An 11,346-nucleotide genomic window follows, 5' to 3' on the forward strand; every position below is an offset into this window, starting at 1 on the left:
GTAGCATTTAACACAAGGTGCTGAAATAATGTACCCATCTCTGAGCACTGAAGGTGAGAGCTGTGGATGTTCATCTCTGCATCTGTCTGGAATGGGTAGGTGCTCTGAAACACTGGAAAAAGTGAATAAGTGTGGTTCATTGCGAGCAGCCCTGCTGGATACTTGCTGACAAATTCATAGGGTACATTTTAGGATCTCTATCACTGAGTTGGAGAAACCTCTCAGTCTCAGGAGACCACTGGAGAAAGAGAATCATCTGGGGAGTGCCCACCTTCAGTGACTCAATGCCATCTCTAGGAAAGCTCCCCAGTTCCTTGGAGACACTTATTCTTAATAAACAGAGAAAGGACTTGGCATTTGAATTTTGAAATCCAGGCTATGGAGACTGATACCATAGCTGCCATCTAACCATTTTTAGAAAATGGGCCAACAGGCTTCTCATTTTAAGAGAGGACAGCTCCCCATCAACTGTTCTGACCAGTGTCCTTGGCCTGGGAAATAAGCTGGGGAAAGATGTTGCAAGTTCACCTATCCCCTAGCCTTCAGGAATATCCTGGTTCAAGGGTATAGAAGGACATCCAGGCTTACCATGGACTTTAGGAGGTCATCCTGCCAGAGAGGAATATCTAGGCTACATGAAGTCTTTTTAATGTCACAGAATTAACTTCACAAAATCATAATCAAAGGCCCTGGTAACACACCCTCCAGTCCTGGTGGTACTCAAGCGGATACACAGGGCCCTTTATGTCATTTATGTTTCTACCTATTTTTATCAATTTCTGTTTTCTAGTTCTCAAATGTAAGCTCCTTGAGGGTTGAGTATTTTCCATCTTTATCACTATATTTCCAGAGTCTGGTGCTGGTAAGCACTCAAATATTTGTTGACTAATCTACTATGTGATGCCAAAATGACTGGATGAATGGCAGCCAGATTTGAAACAATGTCAGTTAGCAAGTGCTGCATCGCCAACCACTCCCAAACCTGGTGGCTCAAATCCATAAGTATTTGTTATTGCTCATGAGTCTCTGAGCCAGCTAGGTGGTTCTAGTAATCTGTGCCAGGCTTGTCCGAGCTCAGCAGGGCTGGCCTAGATGTCTATGGGTAGATGACAGGTTGGCTAGTGGCCAGCTAGCCTAAGATGGCCTCACTCATATATCCAGTGGTTGGATAGCCATTGAGGAGATTTCAGGGGTGACTAGATCATAGGTCTCTTATCCATCTGGCCAGTGGCATCATTCTTGCCACATGGCCATTGCAAGATACCAAGAGGGAAAGGTCGAGACAAAGAACTGGCACACCATCACTTCCACCACATTGTATAAGCCAAAGTGAGCCAGCCCAGATTCCCAGAATTCCCACGATAGGAAAATAGATGCCACTTCTTGATGGAAATCACATCACGAGTGGTATATAGTGGCCAATTTTGCAGTCTTCCTTACAGATATATTTCAAAATCTATGGCTAAAAATACAGATTATGTGTTATACAAGCAATGCATTGTTTGAGGTTCCTTGATGGATGTTTCAAGGAGGTGGACTATTAATTCTGGGAGCTCACACGTGTCTTAATTTGTCATCATGTTGCCTATCAGGCTCCAAGAACATCAGTAGTAGGGAGGCAATTACTTGCTTCCACCTAATAAAAGAAGTAAAAATAATTAGAATTATGATGAACACAATTTTTAGATAATAGTAAAAGGAGGGGGAAGAGCAATATCCATTGTACAAGTCCCAATTACATGCCAAGCACAGGATAAGGTCTTTTGTACACATTGTTCCCAGTTTCTAAGAATCCCAAAGATGTTTTTTTTCAACCATTTCTCTGATGTGGAAACAGGCTCAAAAAACACACTTGTTTTAACAGTGGTGACAGAACACAAGCTCAGGGTTTCTGACTTGAGAGTGAGGGCTTTTCCCATTAGGCCACACTCACATCTGAACATTCCAGGAAGAGAATACAAAGTGGGGAAGTAATTTGCTTTACATGGCTTGACCCCCTGATACTTAAGAAGGCTCCTGGCCCTGCAGTGCCATCTTGCCACTGCTAGAAATGCTTCTGGTCAAAGCTGGGTCAGGGATTTAGTAGCCATGAGGGCAGCTGTGATATTAAGGCTTCAGTTGTCTGATGACTTAAGGAAACAGTATATCTTAATTTTATTAATTCATGTTGATTTATAGCTTGGCTCTTTCCACAAAGGATTTAAGGAAACTTACAACAAAAACAATATAGCTGAACATAGAATCCCGGAAATCAAATGCTGTTAGAAATATATTCCCAGAACCATTTTTTCCATGGCATCTTTTACTGTCTTATGTGGACAAAATGAGAAATCATCATCTTAGAATCTATGTGGACAAAATGAGAAATCATCATCTTAGAATCTTGGCCCTAGAAGAGGCTGTAGTGGGTTTCAAACGAGAGAGCACAAAAACCACAGGGGAATATGTTTAAAATAGAGATTACTGAATCCCACTCCCAGAGACTGCTTTAGGTGGTCTAAATGAAGACTTAAAATATGTTTAAAGTAAATTCTAGATGTCTCAGGCAATTCTGTTGCAAGTAGCACACAGATTATACTCTAAGGAACCACTATAAAATCTAAACCACTTAACAATGAAGGAATCGCCTTGCTAGCAATCTCCTTGCTAACTAGTGCTGGCCCCAGAGGTAGAAAGATTAAAAAAAAAAAATTCTCAGGACTTCTGCCTTTAAAAAACTCAAAGTCTAGCCACAGAAACAGTGAATAACACAACCAATAGTGACACAATGTATTAGTGGCACAAACTTAAAGAACACTTTGAGGAAAGTGGGTCAGTTTCACCTACAAGCTGTCTCAGTGGGGAGTGATGGTTACGAGTATAGGTTCTGCAGATGAACTGACTGCAGGTGATATGAATCCTTGCTCTGAATTTGCCAGCTATACAATCTTGGGCAGGGAACATAACTTCCCTGGGACTTGGTTTTCTCAATTGTAAAGTGGTGATAAGGGTAGTACCTACCTTATTAGGTTGTGAGAGTACACTGGTAACATGTTATATCTCAGAGTTTTAATCTGTGTGTTGGCCATGTGTTTTCCTACTCTGGGTGCTGCAAAACCTATTTTAATGTTGTTAGTGGTGATGGTGTTAAATGTGGTAGTGGTGAAGTTGGTAATGGTGGTAATGGAGGTAGAGGGGATGATGGTGTTGATGATGGTAATAACGATGGAGTAATGGTGGAACTGGTGGTAGTGATAGATGTGGTAATGATGATTGTGTCTAACCTCTCCTCAATCTACTTGGAAACAAAAATAAAGATTACAAAAGCTACAGCCCAAAGACAAGAAAAGAAAAATCCTGATGTCTGATTGCAGAGCAAATTCTTCATTTCCCAATTCCCAAATAAAGAGAAGACTGAGATTTGGGAAGAGTAGTAAGAAAGATAATGAGTTCCATTTTTGCTAATAAATTTGAGATAAACAGAATTTCCTGCTGCAAAGATGATCTTATAGTTTTAGAGGATCATGAAGTTAGGAAATACAGACTTGAGGATCAGTTACATAGAGAGATAATGTACTGGGAAGAGAATGTGCAAGGGAAATCTGTAGGAAAAGAAGAGAGAAAAGATAAAGGAGCAAAATTACAAGTGCAAGGCTAGGACACTTCCCTCTAACATTCTATAGGTATATGTTAGTCAGTTACAAATTCAACTCATTTCTATTTTGTCCGAAAAAAAAGATCAGAGGAAACATTACCAAATGGCTTGCTGAAATCAAGATATACTATATGCACATATTCAACACCAACTTTCCATCTAATAACCTTATTAAAAAATGGAATAATGTCAGTTCAACATGACTGGTTCTCAGCAAACCTATGCTAAATCTAATGATTCTTGCTTTCTTTTCTATGTGATTACAACTACCACTTTAAAAATCCTTTTGTAAGTTATCCAGGTATCTTCCTCAAGGTTTTATTTGCAATTTCAAGATTCTACCATTTTTCCCGTTTTGAAAAATTAGAACATTTGACCTCTACAGACATCTAGCAGCTCTTCTATCCTTCATTATTTTTCAGAGATCACATACTAGTTTCACAATTTCATCTGAAAATTCTCTCCTCTGGTGTATAACTAGTGTTGACCTGTGACCTGTGAATTTATCCAGGGATATTCCACATTCTCTTAAGACATCTCACTCATCTTCAAGTGTTGATTCTTCCAAAACCACATTTGTTCTTATCCATCCAGTTTAAATACTCATTTCCTTTCCAGAGATAGTGGAAGCATACCATTCTGGATCAGAATATTGAATTTACCAAACATTCATGGGCTATTCATGAAAGGGCATGTCTTTATACATAGAACATTCCTTCCACATGTATCTGCATCACCTTTACATCTGCTCTATAGGACCTGACCACTCAAACTAGCCACCTATTCTACTCCATACCAGTTCAAATTTCCTGATCCACCCCACCCCCAGCACTAATCTTAGTCACTAAAGAGACTGGTTGGGATTCTCATGATTAACCAGAGAAGGTGAACTCCTTAGCCAAAATCAATATTAAAACCTATTTGATAGTTCTCAAATCTAAAGGATTGGTTGGGCCACCCTGAAGAATTTGGGAGGGCTTCAAAATTCATTTTTTTTTTTAACATTTTTTGTTGACCTCTTATTAACTTCTAGTCTCTATGACAGCACTAGCTTTACAATAGTGAGCAAAATGATATATAACCATGGCCTATATGAAGCTTAAAGTCCACTAAGGAAGAGAAATATTAACCTAATTATCCCACAATTAAGTGTAAAATTCACTCTTAAGTATAATGAAAGAGGGTAGAGTAGGCAATTCTCCAATAATGTAAAATAGAAATATTCTGACTGAATCAAGAGTATCAGGGAAGGCTTCCTTAAAGAAAGGACCACAGAGCTGAGATCCAAAGATCATGCAAAAATGAACCAGGTTAGGGTTTCTTATTCTGGAGGCATATTAGAATTACTTGCGGATCTCTTAAAATGCTGATTACCAGCCTCTCTCTAAACCAATGAAATTTAAATATTTGGTGGTAGGCCCAAGCATTGTTATTTTTAAGGTCCCTCTCCCTGTACCCCAGATGATTCTAATGCGCAGCCAAGGTTGGGAGCCACTGAACAAGAACAAAGATACTGAAGGTGAAGGAAAGGGAATATGCAAGGCCCCATGAAAGAGACAAACACAGCCACTGGAGGAGCCAAAAGAAGGACAGTATGGCTTGATTATGGAGAGCATGAGGGAGCTCAACTGTGGATGAGGTCGGAGAGGAGGGTAGGGGCCAAGGAGGACCATGAAGGCCATGTCAAAAATCTTGTGTTTTTATTTTAACATCAATGTAAATCTAGTGAAGTTGTTTTTTGCATTTTTTTAATGTTCTATTATTATTATTTTGGCTTCAATCAGCTTTGCAGCCTGAAAAAATAATTCTGTCTTCCTGATAGAGAACGGAGTGGAGGGAGCAGAAGGGGGAGAGTGGAGGGAGAGTTGGAAGAAGAAGGGGGCACCCACCTGACATACAGACTGAGAACTGGAGGACAAGCAGCAACCTCTGTCCCCACGGTGGTGGGAGAGGGCACAGCGAGGTCTCTCCATGAGAGCGACAGGCCTCTCCAAGCAGGCAGAGCATTTTGGCAGCCTCGACAGGCACTAATCAAGTTTGGCTGAAACACTTCTTTTGGGGAGCACGAGACACAGTGGCTTTAATAGCCCCACTTGGCATAGAACTTGGCGACACTGCCATGATCCAGGAAGCCCTCTAGAAGCCAATATGCCCTGCTTAATTCCTCTGCAAACCTATGGCTTACAGCCATACAGACATATGCAGCCTTAACATGGTTACAGCATCTTAAACTCTTGAGGAAGGGGGGAAGAGGGATGTTCCCACCCAAGCACAGTGATAGAGAGGAAAATTATCAGAAGTGATTCTTGGCTGAGATTGGCAACATACACTGTCACTTGAACCTATCAATAGACCAGGCTGATGATGTTTTTCACTTAACACCTAGCGATGAGGCTGTCAGAAACTGGCAGGAGATCCCTGCATACCCTGCCAAGAGAGAAGAACATGAAAATCTGTCAAAATTTATGCTTGCTAATAAATATACTCCTGGAATTCTTTTTTAAAGAACCCAGGGTTTTAGCTATCTAGGCAACATTTGCCAGGGATTCAAAAAGCCTGATCCAGCTCCAGTTTTCACATGACTTTGGCATGCTAGCAGAGGAAAGAGGCAAGGCAGAGGCCTAGTGAAGGAAGGTCCCCAAAGATACTAATTGTTATAAATTCTAGTGTGGTGTCTGTGGTCTGTCTATGGGCAAAGTGAGTGGACATATATTATTGCTGTTGGGACTCCCTCTAGGCCACTGGGGCCACATTCCCAGTAGTACCTACATCTATAGCAGCCATAGGGTCTCAGGGGTAAGGGGAGGTGCAATAACCAGAAGTCAATGCTATCTGGCTGCTGTGCAGTCATCGGTGCTGTTCAATGAATATTCCCAATAGGATTGCATTTCGCAAGCCCCTGGAAGCTAGGTGAGGTCATATGGCTTGCATTGGCCAATGTAAGTCATGCGTATTACACTTCAGGATAAAAGCTTTAAGAGCCAATGCATAATTTGCATTTATGCTTTCCTCCTGCCCCAGTGACTGGCAGCAGTTGCTGCACCAGTAGCTGGGCCCCAGAGTGAGAACGACCCAGAGCACTGCCCCAGCTGACCTTCAATAGACATGGAGCTTGAGTGGAAAATAAAATGAGATGTTTTAAGTCACTGAAATATGGGTATCGCTACAACATAATTGAGCCTACATGTTCTCTATTAGAGCCACTTTGAACAACTCCTCTCTTCCCTCACTCTCTTCCCTGTAATGGGAATGGCTTATTGCATAGTGATTACAATCCAACATGCCTATGTTCTAATCTATCAGTGAAAACTTTGAATGAGGGTCTTAAACTCCTTAACCTCATTTTCTTTATCTCTTAATTATAAATAATACTGTTCACACTGTAAGTTTCTTGCAATAATTAAATAAAATAATTAGCTTTCATTGCATGCTGTGCAGAAAATAGTCAACATAGCACGCTTGAGACTGCTATCCTTAGAAACTTCTGCTTGCAAGGTTGATCCTTGGATAGCATCTGTGAGCTTGGATTTCAGGAGGGTTCCCATCATTCCAAAACTGAAAAAGTTACCTGCTATACTTAAACTGTTTTGTGCTGAAATCTACTTTTCTTTGAGGAGTCTAGAATTTTGGTAGTGCTAGGCAGAAGGCGCCTACATGACCATCCCCCAATAAAATCCGTGGGCACTGGGTCTCTAACAGTCTTCTGTGGTAGGCAGCAATTCACATTTGTCACAACTCATCATTGGAGGAATTAAGAGCATCTTGTGTGACTCCACTGGGAGAGAACTCTTGGAAGCTTGTGCTTGTTTTCCTTCAGACTTCCCCCATGCACTTTTTCCTTTTGCTTATTTTGCCTTTATACTCTTTCATTGTATAAGTCTTAGCCATGAGCCCTACAACATCCTGAGTCCTGTGAATCTTCTATATGAATCCTCAAAACTGGTGGTAGTCTATGCAACTTAAAAATATTGTTTACTTGGATGTGGTTCCATAGTGTAGTGGTTAGCACATCTGCTTTACAAGCAGAAGGTCCTGATTTCACGCCCCAGTGAAGCCATGCTCCATGGTCTACGGCCATGCTACCCTGAACAAGCCCGATATCTGATCTCAGAAGCTAAGTAGGGTCAGGCCTTGTTAGTACTTGGATGGGAGACCAGGTGCTGTGGCATAAAATAATAATAATAATAATAATAATAATAATAATAATAATAATAATAATGTATTGTTTAAGTTAACAAGAAGTATAAGGATTGTTAGTATTAAAAATAAAACAAAGGGAAATGTACAGAAAGAAATGAAAATACCTAATTCAGAGGTAACTACAAAATACCAGGAGACAGACTTAAGTCCCAAAGGTACTTATTCAACTACCAACCACCCAGAATGGTGACTTATCTAGCTTAAGATTCCAAACAGTACACTCCCTATTGGACCAGCATTGGCCACCAGCACTGAGTCTGTTCCTGACAAAGGTTGGCACACAAATAGTCATTTCTACAGTGACTTGATGAAAACAATAATGCTAGGAGCAACAGGAACCATTATCTAGTGAGCACTGTTCCCCAACTTCTATAACATCATCTCATTTAATCCCAACAACAGCACTCTTGGGTAGGCACAATGGCTATCCCCAAGTACAGGTGAGAAAACAAATACAGAGAAATTTAGCCATGTGCCAACAGGACAACATCACAGTTGAGAGTGTGGACTTGGAGTCCAGCCCACCTTGGTTCCCATCTCAACACAATATGCATTTCCTGAGGCTGGCATAATAATTGCCACCAACTGGGGGACTTAAAACACCAGAAATGTATTCTCTCAGTTCTGGAGGCAAGAAGTCCAAAATCAAGGTGTCAGCAGGGCCATGTTCCCTCTGAAAGCTGTAGGGGAGGACCCTTCTTTACCTCTTTCAGCTTCTGGTGGCTCTATGCGTTCCTTGGCTTGTGGCCACATCACTCCAATCCCTGCCTCTGTCTCCACATGGCCTTCTCTTCTGTGTCTGTCTCTCATCTGTGTGTTTCTTATAAGGATACTTGTAACTGGATTTAGGGCCCACTCAAATATTCAAGGATAATCTTATTTCAAGATCCTTCACTAAATTAAATCTGCAAAGACATTTTCCAAATAAGGTCACAGTCACAGGTTCCAGGGATGAGGACCTGAACATATCTTTCCAGGACCACCATTCAGTCCACTACAAACATCAACAGTTATTTGTATGCCATTGTGGGCCAGTTACTTAACCTTTGAGCATGTCACAGGATTGCTCTGAGGGTCAAGTGAGGCAATGCATGGAAAACATTTGGCATGTGGTCTGGCATATAGTAAGAGCCCAACAAATGCCACCTACTATTATTGCCTACAACTGCACAATTGTTGAGAGGAAGAACTAGGATTTGAACCAGGCACGTGTAACTGCTATTAATTCTTACTCCATTCTGAGAACAGTTAAAGAGGGAGGCTTGGAAAAATCACTGTAGACCCAATGATCACCTAGCCATCAACCTGTGGTCATTCTGACTAGGTCCTTTTTATTTTTTTTCAGCATTTATTTATTTTTATTTTTTAACATTTTATTTTTTTTATTTCCCCCGCACCTCCCCTCTCCTCCCTGGTAACCACTAACTAAGACCTTTTTAAACACTCTTTAGGTCCAGAACATGTGAAGGGGCTGAACTGCCTCCAGACCTCCTCCTGAGGCCCTCAAAATAATTCTGGAGAATCTTGGCTCCTCTGTTTCACCATCTCGAAAACCCCGATGGTAATCACAGCTGCCACTCTAGAGTGCTTTGAGGGTTATCAAGTTAATGACTATAAAGTCTATGGCACTCTTCAGAGGAAAAAGCCATGAAAATCAGATAAATAAAACAGTCAATCAGCACATGTTTATTGTGTCCACAGGATGCACAGCACTGTACTCAGAAATAAAGTAGAGAAAAGCAAAAGAAAAGGAGAAAAGTTTCTAGTACAAGGCCAGCTATAAACTAAAGAGCTACAGCATTCCGAGGCTTTGAAAAATGAAGGAGGTGCCCACAAATCAGTAAGGAAAAAGATGAAGAACTCAATTGTGGGAAAAAAATGCATGAAGGATTTAAGTAGGCAGTCCACAGAAAAATAAACTACATAACTAGCCAATAAGCAATGAAGAAACACTTAATCGTCCTCATAATCAAAGCAATAACAAGATACCATTTTTCACTTATTGCAGGCATTTTTTTTTTCAGTTTTCTTATACACAGTACTGCCAAGGCCATAAAAAAACAGATACACTCCACCCACTTTGAGAGACAACATGAATTGGAGAACAACTTGTCTGAAGAGCAATGAGGGAATGGCTATCACAATTAAAAATATATATGCCTTTTGACCCAGCAATCCCACAGCTAGGAATCTTCCCTAGCAATAAAATTACCAAAAAAAAAAAAATACCTGGCTATATAAAAATATTCATTACAACATTGTTCTTAATGACAGATAATTGAGAACAACCTATTGTCTAGGAGTAGCACACACTAGTTAAATTATGGATAACGTACTTGGTAAACACTAAGCAGATGTAAGCAAGAATGAGCTAACTCTGTCTGGCTCGTAAGAGAGAGTGCCAAGGTAGCATATTAAGAGAAAGAAGCTAGAGCAGAACAGGATGCATAATATAGCCCTTTTGTGAATGAGAATATGGGGGGCCCTCACATTCAAGGATCATCCTCAAGATGTGCTGTGAACATACCTGAATCTGCACTCCTGGCCCTACTGTGACCAAAGGCCTGCCCTACAATGAGGCTGTCAGGGTTAGGGCTGGAATCTGGAGAAATGGGAGATTTATTTTGTTTTCCTTGTGAAAGCCAAACCACTCAGATTCATCATAAGGAAGAACATCATGTATTAAGATCCTGAATTCAAGATCAGACTACCCAGGTTCAAATTCCAACTCTGGTGCTGCTTAATAGCTGTGTTACTTTGGGCAAATCACTTCATCTCTCTGTTCCTTACTTTCCTTAAAGTAGCAATAAGATCTGTACTTTCTTCATAGAGTTATTACAAAAAATAAATACATTACTATCTGAGGAGAGCTTCAAACAATGCTTGGCTGATAGCCACACTCTCTGTACGTGCTGTTAAGCAAGTAAATTGGACTCAAACATTGAGTGCCCCATCTATTGAATCCCAGTGTGACCCCCTGTGTTAATGTGGCCCCAAACACCCAAGGGAAAAAGAAGATATGAAAAGAAAGGTGCCTTTCACGTATTCAGTGGGCCACTCCACAGGATGAAGTCATTCTGAAAAGGATAATTAGACCTCCAATTGGTTTTCATTTTATTTCATTTTCTTGCCTAAAGTTGACAAGCAAGGAGATTGTGTTACTTCTATAGCCTCCAAAAGCAAAGCCACCCCATTCCCCTATTTCTATAGCAAACTCGTGAAAGAGAAAAGCCTGCTGGTACAAACTGCTTTGATGAGAGGAAGCATCTAAAATGCATTTTAATTTCAATTTGTGTGAAGCTTTTGTATCAAATTACTGATCTGGGGCATAATGTGGCTCAGTGAAGAATCCCATTTTCCATCAGTTTGGATGTATTTGGTGTGCTGTCAAGAGGTAAAATAATTAAGGCTGAAATCTAGTCTCCACCGGAGACTATCTACTGGTGTCCTACTTCTTGCATTGATCAAGTTAGGTGACAGACCAACAATTAGTATTCAAGAACCAGCACTGC

The sequence above is a fragment of the Pteropus alecto genome, unplaced genomic scaffold (genome assembly GCF_000325575.1).
Source record: "Pteropus alecto unplaced genomic scaffold, ASM32557v1 scaffold42, whole genome shotgun sequence".
Taxonomy (NCBI): domain Eukaryota; kingdom Metazoa; phylum Chordata; class Mammalia; order Chiroptera; family Pteropodidae; genus Pteropus; species Pteropus alecto.